Here is a 12,000-nt window from a genome sequence, read left to right on the forward strand (position 1 = left end):
TTCCTGCAGCTATTTTCTATGTTTCTATGTTTCTAATGATAGGTAGATGTGTGAGGGGTGTGAGGGTGGGGCATGGGAGGAGACGGTTTACCCTGTCAGGTAAAACTGAAATTACATCGATAGCAAGAAGAAATATCGAGTGGGAATGCATAGAGTCTGTGGGAGTCAACTTACGAAACCACAAAGGAACAAACACCCTGATGGGAGTTATGTACCAGCCTCTTCGCAGTAGTCAGGATGTGGGTCAGAAAATAAATCAGGAGATAGAAAAGGCATGTAAGAAAGGGATTATTACAATAATCATGGGGACTGCAATATGCAGGTGGACTGGGAAAATCAGGTTGGGAATGGATCTCAAGGAAAGGAATTCATGGAATGTCTGCAAGAGGCTTTTTTGGAGCAGTTTGTGGTAGAGCTACTCGGAAACAGGTAATTCTGGACTTGTGAATGTCTAATGAGGCAGCTCTGATTGGGGAGCTGAAGGTAAGTGAACCCTGAGGGGGCAGTGACCACAATATGATAGAATTCACCCTGCAGTTTGAGAGGGAGAAGCTGGAATTCTAAGTAACAAGAGGAGTTTATGAGCAAGTTAGACAAAGGAGAGCCAATGGATTTCCAGAAGGCCTTTGACAAGTTGCCACACAGGAGGCTGCAAAATAACATAAAAGCCCATGGGGTTTGGGGCCCGGTACTGACATGGATAGAGAGTGGGAATAAATGGATCTTTTGCAGCCTGGCAGCTGGTTTGTTGTGCAGTTCAGCACGGGACTGTGTTGGGTCCACAGCTATTCATGTATCAATTAATTATATATGAACGATCTGGGAAAAGGAACTGAGGGCATTGTTCCTAAATTTGCTGATGACACAAAGATGAGGTGAGGGACAGGGAGAGTTGAGGAAGTCGGGAGGCTGCAGAAGGACTTGGAAAGGCACAGGGAGTGGGCAAAGAAGTGGCTGATGTAATACAATATGGGAATGTGTGAGGTTATGCACCTTGGTTGGAAGAAAAGAGGCTCAAACTGTTTTCTAAACGGGGAAATTTGGAATTCTGAAACACAAAGTGGCTTAGGAGTCCTCTTTCAGGTTTCTCTTAAAGTTAGCATGTATGTTCAGTTGGCAATTCGGAAGATAAATGCAATGTTAGCATTCATTTCACCTGAGTTAGAATATAAGAGCAGGCATGTCCTGTTGAGGCTGTATGAGACTCTGGTCAGACTGCATTTGGAACATTGTGAACAGTTTTGGGACCTGTATCTAAGGAGGGAAGTGCTTGTATTGGGGGAGATCCAGAGGAGGTTTATAAGAATGACCCTGGGGGTGACAGCCTGGTCTGATGAGGAGCGGTTGAGGAATCTGGATGTGTACTTGATGGAGTTCAGAAGGACATGGGAGGATCACATTGACACTTACAGAACACTGAGACGCCTGGATAGAGTGGACATGGAGAAGATGCTTCCACCAGTAATAGAAACTCGGACCAATGGGCACAGCCACAGACTTAAGGGATAACTCATTAGGACTGAGATGAGGAGGAATTTCTTCTGCCAGAGCTTGGTTAATCTGTGGAACTCATTGCTGTGGAGGTGAAGTCATTGAGTGTATTTAGGACAGAAATTGATAGATTCCTGATTGGGAAGTTGATCAAACATAATGGGAAGAAGGCAGGAGAATGGTCTTGAGAAACACATGACCATACAACACAGCAGAGGGATGGGGCGAATGGCCTAATTCTGATGTCTTTTGAAGAGACACTGCCAATCCCCAGAACACTGAAAGCTCTGGATTGTGAGCCCTGCTGGAGCTGTTTGTCATCAGAACTTTGCAAAGTGGAGAGAGTGTGCATCCTATTCCTTGTGGGAACTTCGGAATGCTTCCTAGCTCCTGGAATACCATGAAGTACAGGAAGTGTGGTCAGAGATAGCAGTTGGAGCTCCGGGTTTCGGAGCTTGAGCAGCAGCTGGTGTCAGTGTGGAGTGTCCGTGAGGGTGAGAGCTCCGTGGAGAGCACGTTTCTCGATGTGGTCACTCTGAAGCTTCAGAGTATGCAGGGAGAGAGGGAATGGGGGAGCAGCAGACATTCGAAAAGGACCAGGCAGCTAGTACAGGAATACCCTGAGTGCATCCCGCTCTCCAACAAAAATTCAGTTTGGAATCCTGACGAGAATGATGGTTCATCTGGGGAATGCAGCCAGAGCCAAGTCCCTGGCACCACGGGTGCGGGGCAGCTGTACAGGAGGGCGCAAGGAAGACTGGAAGACTGGTAATGAGAGGAGATTGGAGAGTGAGGGCAATCGATAGGTGTTTCTGCAGCTGCAAATGGGAATCCAGAATGGTGTGTTGTCTCCCTGGTACCAGGGTCAAGAATGTCTCTGACTGGCTGCAGAGCACCCTGAGGGGAGAGGGGGAATAGGCAGCGGTCATGGTCCACATCGGTCCCGGTGACAGAGGGAGAAAAGGGATGTGCTCCTGCAGTCAGACTTTAAGGAGCTTGGGAGGCAATTCGCAACAGGAACTCAAAAATAGGAATTTTTGGATTACTCCATTGACCAATGCAAGTGAGGATAGGAACAGGAGGATAAGATCGGTGTATGTGGGGCTGGAAAGGTGGTCCAGGAGGGAGGGCGTTAGATTCTTGGCTCTCTGGGAATGACTTGGTGGGAGATGCGACCTCTGTAGAATGGATGGGTTGCTCCTGAATAGAGCAGGAATTGAGCTCCTCGTGGGGTGATTTGCTGGTGCTGTTGGAGAGGGTTTAAATTAGTATTGAAGGGCCGTGGGAACCAGGAAGTAATATCAGGGAGGAACATCAAGGATCACAGAATCCTGGAAAAAATTGTTAGCATCAGAATGAGGAATAGGAGCTTCTTAGGCAGGGTCAGAGTGAGAGAGAGCCAGCAATAAATTCTAAATCTGGCTGACTGTGCATGTATGGGACTGCACGGAGTGTGGGAATAAGATTGGGAGTTACAGACGCAGATTACCAAGTGGAAATCTGATGTTGTTGCTTTAACAGATGAGGTTCAAATGAGGACAGGACTGTTTGTTAAATATTCCTGGATACAAGGTGTTCAGAAAAGATAGGAAAGGGGGGAAAGGGTGAGAGGTGTGGGATTGATTAAGGAGATCGGTACAGAGCTGGAGAAAGAAGGTGTCTCAAAGGTGGCAAGGACAGAATCGATTTGGTTCAGGATAAGGACCAAAAAGGTGCAATCAGTTTTTTCAGTGCAGTCTGTCGGTCACCGACTAGTGGGAAGGATGTAGAGGAACAAACCTACAAGGAATTTACAGAGAGGTGCAAACATTAGGGGATTTTAATTGTCAGAATATCAACTGAGACAGTAACTGGATCTTGGGAATGAGGAGATCCAAGTGGATCAACTGACAGTGAGAGGACATTGAGGGAAGAGTGATCATTGTATCATAAGGTTTAGGGGAACAGTGGAAAAAGACAATGGACAATCCAGCATAAAGTCATGATCATGGATCGTATCCCATGGATCACCTCCAATGTTTCACTCTTAGAATTTTTCATATTTTATTTTAAAACCGAATATGAATGAGTTACCAATCTAATATTTTGCCGCAGTATTTACGGTTGAGAAGGACATGGAAGTGAAGGGAATTTGGGAAATAAATGTTGATGTCTTGAGAAGAGTCCATATTACAGAAGAAGAGGTGCAGTAATATGTTCTTTAAACTCATGAAGATAGATAAATGCCCAGGACCTGATCAGCTCCTTCCCAGTACTTTGTGGGAAGCTTGGGAAGAGACAGTGACACCCCTTGTGGAGATGTTTGTATCATCAACAGCCACGGGTGATGTGCTGGAAGACTGGAGTGTGTGTAATGTTGAGCTGTTATTTAATAAGGTCTTCAAGGAATACCCTGTGAATTATACACCGGTGAGTCTGATAGTGGTAAGTTGTTGGAGGGGATTTTGACAGACAGGATCTAAATGCATTTGGAAAGACAAGGATTGATTAGGGATAATCCACATGGCTTTGTCAGTGGGAAAATGTGTCTTACAAATTTTATTTGAGAATATGACCAATAAGATAGCTGAGGGCAGAGTGGTAGACATTGTCTACATGGACTTTAGCAAGGCCTTTGACAATTTCCTGCATGGACATCTGGTTAGTAAGTTAGATCAAATGGGATCCAGGGAGAGCAGGTTAATTGATACAAAATTGGCTTAATGGTTGGAGACAGACTGTGGTGGTCGAGGGTTGTTGTTCGGACTGGAAGCCTGTGACAAGCAAAAGGATTGCTTCCGGGTTCATCATTGTTTGTCATTCATAGAAACAAATTGAACGAGAATTTAGGAAGTATAGTTTGTGAGTTTGAACATGACACCGAAATTGGTTGTTTCATTGTCAGTGAAGAAGGCTATTTGAGAGTACATTTACATTATGTATTGAGATAATAGCGAGGTGTTGCATTTTGGTACAAAAACCAGGCCAGGGCTTACACAGTTAATTATGGGGCCTTGGGGAGTGTTGTCAAACAGGGACACCAAGGGGTGGAGGCACATAGAGGATTGAACATGGTGTCACGTGGAGACAGGGTGGTGAAGAAAGCATTTGGTGCACTTTTCTTCATCGGGTATGGGACTTGGGACATTATGTTACAGCTCCCCAAGATATTGGTCAGGCCATGTTTCCAATCACCCTGCTATTGAAGGATAGCATTCGAATGGAAACAGTGTAAAAAGGATGACAAGGATGTCACCGAGATTTGAGGGTTTCAGTTATAAGGAGAGGCTGGTTAGGCAGGGCTACTTTCCTTGGAAGCTCAGAGGCAGCAGGGTGACATTTAAGAGATTTATTCAATCATAATGGACATAGATAAGGTGACTAGCTAAGGTCTTTTCCCCAGGGTAGGTTCGTCAAAACCTAGCGGGCAGAGGTTTAAAGTGAAAGAGGAAAGATTCAAAAGGGACCTGAGGTATCCCTCTTTCAGGCAGAGAGTGGTATTGAATGAACTGCCAGAGGAAGTCGGAGATGCGAGAATGATTAAAACATTTAAAAGACATTTGAACAGGTACATGGGAAGAGAAAAAGGATAGGAAATAAGCCAAATGCAGGGAAATGGAACTACGGGGGATAGAAAAGTTTTATATTTCACAAAGAATGTGAATATGTTGCAGATGATGTGAAAGAAAATTCCCATGAAAAGTTCAGAGATGAGGAACGTCAGTTAAGAAAATATATTGGAGAAGTTCAGACTGTCTTCCTTGGGGAAGAGAAGGCTGAGAGGAGATTTGTTTGAGAAATTCAACATCAGGAGAGGTCTGGAGAGATTAAATAGGGAGAAAATGTTCCCACTCATTAAAGGATCGAGAGCGAGAGCCACAGATCGAAAGTAATTGGTAGAAGAAGCAGAAGTGAGACAAGGAAAATCATTTTCAGCCAGTGAGTGGTTAAAGTATGGAATGCACTGCCCGAGAGTGTGGTGGAGGCAGCTTCAATTGAAACATTCCAAAGGGAATGAGACTGTTATTTGAAAAGGAACAATGTGCAGGGTGAGAGGGAGAAGGCAGGAGAATGACACTCAGTTAATGGCTCATTCGGAGAGCAAGTACAGTCAGGATGGGCTGAATGGCCTCCTTGTGCACTGCAACAATTTTGTGATTGTGTGATTGAGCAGAGTTAAAGCTGGGGGAGGTGGGAGCTCAGTGTCTCACTGTGCTGCTGCTGCTGCTGCTGCTGCTGCTGAGGTCAGTGAGATCAGAGACTGGGACAGGGAGCCAGAGCTCACATCAAAATCTGCCCGTGTCTGTCACACTGAGACTGACAGGAGGCTACTCACTGATTTCACTCCATGCTGCAGGAATGCGACCACAGGCTGCAAATGGACAGAGCTCCTCCACAGGGTGAGTAAAACTGACTGATTATATCTTGCTGCTAAAAGGGGGCAATGGAACTAAAGAAATACAGCTGGACACCCTATTAGACACAGTGCTCCTCAATCAACCATTTCATTCACTGCAGCTCCCCACTAACACCTTCAACAATTCAGCATTTGTGTTTTAGCAAGTTTTGTATTGAAAGGGTTTACTTACTCAGTCTGAGCTTGGTTCCTTTACCGAACGTGTACCACAGTGAGAGCTCCCAGTGCAGAGGCTGTACAAAAATCTATGCTCTCTGCTTCATTCTGTCACTCTCACCCTCTCCCCATCTGTTTCTGTCTCTCACTTACTCTCAACTTCTCTTTGTCATTCATGTTTTTCTATATTTTCTCATTCTGTTTTTATCTCTCTCTCTTTCTCCCTCTCTCTCTCTCTTTCACACACACACACACACACAATCTCTCTCTCTCTCTGGGTTGAGTCCAGCTGGGTTCAGGAGGTTTGTGAACTTTTTATTTTGATGTTAAATCTTCCAGTTGCTCTTCACATGTGACCATGGAATGTAAGAAGGAAACTTGAGGCCTTCAGTGAGCGCTGGACACCACAGGGACTGGAGTGTGTAGTGGACAGTGACAATCCCTGCATGGGGTAATTTGCTCAGTTCCATTTATCTATAACTGTGGACTTTTCAATATAGGTGGTGTATGAGTGTGTTCTCTATTATATATTAAATATATACAATTGTGGGAGGTGTCAGTACAGGAGGTGGGACTGTGTGTCCATTGTTATACATTATATATAACAGTGGGATGTGTCAGTACAGGCAGTGGTGCTGTGTGTATTGAGGTTTTTGTATAGCTGTGTATCACAGTGCCAAGGCCAGCTCTCAGTCTGCTGACAGTAATAATCAGCGACATCCTCATTCTGAACACTGCTGATTGTCAGGGTGAAATGTGTGCTGGATACTTGTGTCCCGGTGAATCTGCTGGAGACTCCTGTGACTCGACTTGTTGCACTATAGATCAGGAGAGAGAGTTTCTGTCCTGCTGGTACCAGGAAACATCACAACTGGCACTCTGACTGGATTTCCAGGTGATGGTTGCAGTCTGGCCCACTCCCACTGACAGCACCGGTGGAGACTGCGTCGTGATGATGTCCCCACTGATACCTGAGGGGTCTGAGAGAAACACAGTGAAGTCAGAACTGTCACAGAAAGAGCCTGTCAAATGAGAGATTGTTGGAGACACTGAGCATTCCTCTGGTTTTAACATTTTCCCTTCAATCACAAGTCAGTGGAATTGGAGTGAAATGGAGAGCAGCTAAAGATTCAAGGTGGAAGGAGAGAGATTTGTCCCTGCGACACAGAATGCCAGGGGCCAGATCAACTGGATGTGTGAGATCATGGTGCATGCTCCTGTCCCTGTGTCGAGTTCCTGATAAACTCTCCCTTCACTGGGCTCTGCTTTAAAAAGCTGCAGCCTGTGAGAGTCTGACTGGGTGTTCCTCAGTATGTAAATGGAATCAGGCAGAGAGACAGGTCAGTTCCTCCCACTTCCTGTTTTTGTCTCTGTCTTATCCTTCCCTGGTTCCTCCCACCCTTTTCCCTTCTATCTCTTTTTCACCTTTCGCTTGAATATAATCCTGTTGTTTATTGACTTACTACCTCTTTTTCTTTTGATCTCCCTTTCCTTCTGTGTTGGTTGGCCTGTCTTTCTCTCTCTCTCTCTTATCATCCATTCCTCTCCGTCACAACTTGTTTCCTCACTCGTCCCCTCAATCTCTCATTGCCTCACTCCATCTTTGTCTCTCTCCCTCCAGTCACTCTCTAACTAATCTCTGCAGCAGGCGTTATTCCAGGACATTGGAACACTGAATCCTTGGGCAGCAGTTAAATGCCTCGCCTTCTCTCACTCAATCTCACAACGTGCACTTGCTCTCTTTCTCTCTCTCTCTCTCTCTGTCTTCTGTCTATCTCTCAATCAGAAGCTCAATGACTTGAACAGCATTTAACGACTTGGACAAATCATCAACGCTAATCCCACCTTGGCATTGAGGGAGAGGATCAGCCAGGATCATAGTGAATGACAGAGCAGCCTCACAGGACCAAACCCAAACCCTAACCCTAACCTGAACACTAACCCTAACCCGCACCCTAAAGAGAACATTACTCCTGCTCCCTGTTTCTATCTTTGTATGTCTGTGTTATCTTCAATCTCCGCCACTGGGTATTGATTCCTCTACTCATGGAAAAAATACCTTCCTGTCCACTCTATCTCTGCCCCTCATAATCTTATAGCCCTTTATTAGGTCCCCTCTCAACCTTCACTGCTCCCAGATAAACAACCCCAGCCTTTCCAATCCTTCCTCATAGCTCAGACTCTCCAGGCCAGGCAGCAAGCGGGGAAATCTCTGCACACCCTCGAGTACAGTCACATCCTTCTCATAATGTGGTGACCAGAACCTGTCTATCTCTCTCTCTCTCTCTCTTTTACGAGATTCCCTTTACTCCTAGTGTCACACCTACTCTGCATCTTTGTCTCTCTGTCTCTCTCCTCTCCCTCTGTCACACTGTTTCATAATCGATCTCATTCTCTCTCTCTTTCTCTCTCTCTCTATTATTCAACCACACCATCTCTATCTCCCTCTAACTCTCTCTCCCTCTCTACCTTTGCTCATCTTACATTTCCTCAGACTCACTCTACCTCTCTCTCTCATTCACACCCTGTCCTTCTCTCTCTCTCTCTCTCTCCAACTGTTCCTCTCCCTCTCTCTCTTTCTCTCTCTGTCTTACTCTATCTCCCTCTCTCTTTCTTTCCCACAGCATCCCAGGTGGTAACAGTTAAATACAGGGTAAATCTCCCTCTGCTCTGTCCCACCAATAGATGTTAACCCTTGATCCCAGCAGCATGTCTTCTCCTGGAGGAAGTTCCCACTTCCCACATTGACCAGGCTTTGGTAGCTCTCAGGAAGACAGACATATTCTTGCCAAATGAAGGGCACTTCCGTGCTGTTGGCCTATTTTCACTGAGGACTGGTTTGGACACAAACCTCATTCCATGAAGGCACAGCAGAGAGAGGAGATCTTCAGGCCATCAGTGTGAGCTGGAGGGACAGGACAGACTCTGAACCACTGACCCATCCTGTCCATTCACAACATGACCCAATCCCTTCTCCTCTCCTGCCCCTTCCATGGTCAAATCCAGTTTTACTGTCAAGGGCAGAACCCCCCTGGTCCTTACCTTCCACCCCACTGACCTTCGTATACATTGCATCATCCTCCGTTATTTCCGGCACCTATAAACAGACTCCAGCAACAGAGATAGATTTCCCTTCCCATCCCTATCCGCTTTCCATAAAGACCATTCCCTCCGTGACTCCCTCATCAGGTCCACCCCACCCCGCCACCAATCCATCGTCCCCAGCTGGCACTTCCCCTGCCATCACAGGAACCTGAGCCCACAACTCCCCCCTCACCTCTGTCCAAAACTCCAAAGGAGCCTTCCACATCCATCAAAGTTTTGCCTTCACTTCCACACATGCCATTTACTGTATCCGTTGCTCCCAATGCAGTCTCTTCTACATTGAGGAGACAGGACATCTACGAGCAGAGTGCTTCAGAGAACATTTCTGGGACACTCGCACCAACCAATCTCACCGCCCCCGGCCAAACACTTCAACTCTGCCTCCTACTCTGCCAACGAAATGTAGGTCATGGGCCTCCTACATCATCACTTCCTAGCCACCCGACACCTGGAGGAAGAACGCTTCATCTTCCGCCTCAGGACCTTCCAACCCCACGGCATTAATGTGAATTTCACCAGGTTTCTCGTTCCCCCCTCCCCATCTTATCCCAGTTTCAAACATTCAACTTGGCACTGTCCCATCTGTCCCTTCATGACCTGTCCCATCTGTCAATCTTCCTTCCCACCTATCCTCTCTACCCTCCTCTCTGACCTATCACCATTACCCGTACCTCCATCTACCAATCACACGGTCAACTTCCTTCCCTCCAACTTTGGAATGAGGAGCAGGAAGAGATAATTCAGTCCTTCAAGCCCTGATCTTGCCTGATCTTATCCTCATCTCCACTTTCCAGACTGCTCCTATTGCCCTCTATCCTGCTTTTCATCAGAAAGATATCTGTTTCTTTATTGAATCTGTTGATTGATTCTGCCTCCACTGCGGTCTGGGGGCAGTGACCTCCACAGATTCTCAACCCTCTGAGAGAACGAGTTACAATAGAACAGAATCCATTCAGGATGGAAACAGGTCATTTGGCCCAACAAGTCCATAGCGGCCGTTCAAAGAGCATTTCACCCAGACCCATCCCCTTACCCTTTCCCTGTGACCCTACATTTCCCATGACTGACGAACCTAACCTACACATCCCTGAACACAATGGGAAATTTAGCATAGCCAATCCTCCTAGTCCATATATCTTCCGACTGTGAGAGCAGCACCCTGATAAAACCCCCACAGATAGGGGGAGAATCTACAAACTCCACACAGCTGCCCAAGGGTGGGATCAAACCCAGCTCCCTGAACTGTGAGGCAGTAGTGCTAACACTGCACCACCGTGCCATTGTAGTTTATCCTCATCGCATTGTAGTTTATCCTCATCGCAGTTGGAACCTACCTCACCCACTCTATATCTATGACCTATTTTTCACGACTGTCCCACAGGAGGGAACAACTGTTCCATGTCTGACTTATCAATCCCCTTTAGCATCTTATATACCTCTCTCAGATCCCACCTCATGTGACTGAATTCCAGTGAGTAAAAGCCCAAGCTATTCAATCATTTCTCATATGACAGCCCTTTCACGCCAGGAATCAGTCTGGTGAACATCCTTTGAACTGCATCCAGTGCCACCATATCCTTCATCAAGTAAGGAGACCAAAACTGGACACAATGCTTCAGATGTGGTCTCACCAATACCTCACAGAATTGTCACAATATTTCTTTATTTCTGAATTCCAGTCCTTTTATAATAAATACCAAGATTCCAATTGCTGCAAGAAATACCAACATTCCAATTCCATGGGACTCAATTGGAACCTCCATCAGACATCAGTAAATATGAGCCTCCTTCCATCTGGACTCTCCAACAGACACCAATAAAACTGGACATCATTCCTACTGGGCCACCAAACAGAGATCAGTAACCATGGGCCTCTATCCCATTGGAATGTCTAATGGACAGCTGTGAGCACAGGACTCTTTCCCACTGGACCCTCCCTATTGGAACTTCAAACCCCACATCCTCTCCATGACGAAGTCTTTTATTTCAATCTCCACAAGATTGATCATCTATGCCCTACGTCAGCCCCTTGGCTACAGAAACCTCTATTCCTGCTCATCCCACATCCAAACTCTCCCAGTTTAGAGTCATAGAGTTAGAGAGATATACAACACGGAAACAGACCCTTTGGCCCAACCCGATATCCCAACCTAATCTCGTCCCACCTGCCAGCACCCGGCCCATATCCCTCCAAACCCTTCCTATTCATATGCCCATCCAGATATCTTTTAAATGTTGTAATTGTACCAGCCTCCACCACTTCCTCTGGCAGCCCATTCCATACACGTACCACCAGATGCGTGAAAAAGTTGCCCCTCAATACTCTTTTATATCTTTCCCCTCTCACCCTAAACGTACTCTCCTAGATCTGGACTCCCCTACCCCAGGGAAAAGACTTTGTCGATCTACACTATTCATGTCCCTCATGATTTTGTAAACCCCCAAAAGGCCATTCCTTAGCCTACAACGTTCCAAGAAAAACAGCCTAGCCTATTTAACCTCTCCCTATAGCTCAAATCCTCTAACCCTGGCAACACCCTTTTAAATTTTCTCTGAACCTTTTCAAGTTTCACAACATCCTTCTGAAAGGAAAGAGACCAGAACTGCATAGAATATTCCAAAATTGGTGTAAGCAATGTCCTGTTCAGCCATAACATGACCTCCCAACTCCTGCACTCAATACTCTGACCAATAAAGGAAAGTATACCAAACGCCTTCTTCACTATCCTATCTACCTGCGATTCTACTTTCAAGGAGCGAAGAACCTGCACTCCAAGGTCTCTTTGTTCAGCAAAACTCCAGAAGACCTTACCATTAAGTGTATAAGTCCTGCTAAGATTTGCTTTCCTGAA

Source organism: Chiloscyllium punctatum, chromosome 7 (genome assembly GCF_047496795.1).
Source record: "Chiloscyllium punctatum isolate Juve2018m chromosome 7, sChiPun1.3, whole genome shotgun sequence".
Taxonomy (NCBI): Eukaryota; Metazoa; Chordata; class Chondrichthyes; order Orectolobiformes; family Hemiscylliidae; genus Chiloscyllium; species Chiloscyllium punctatum.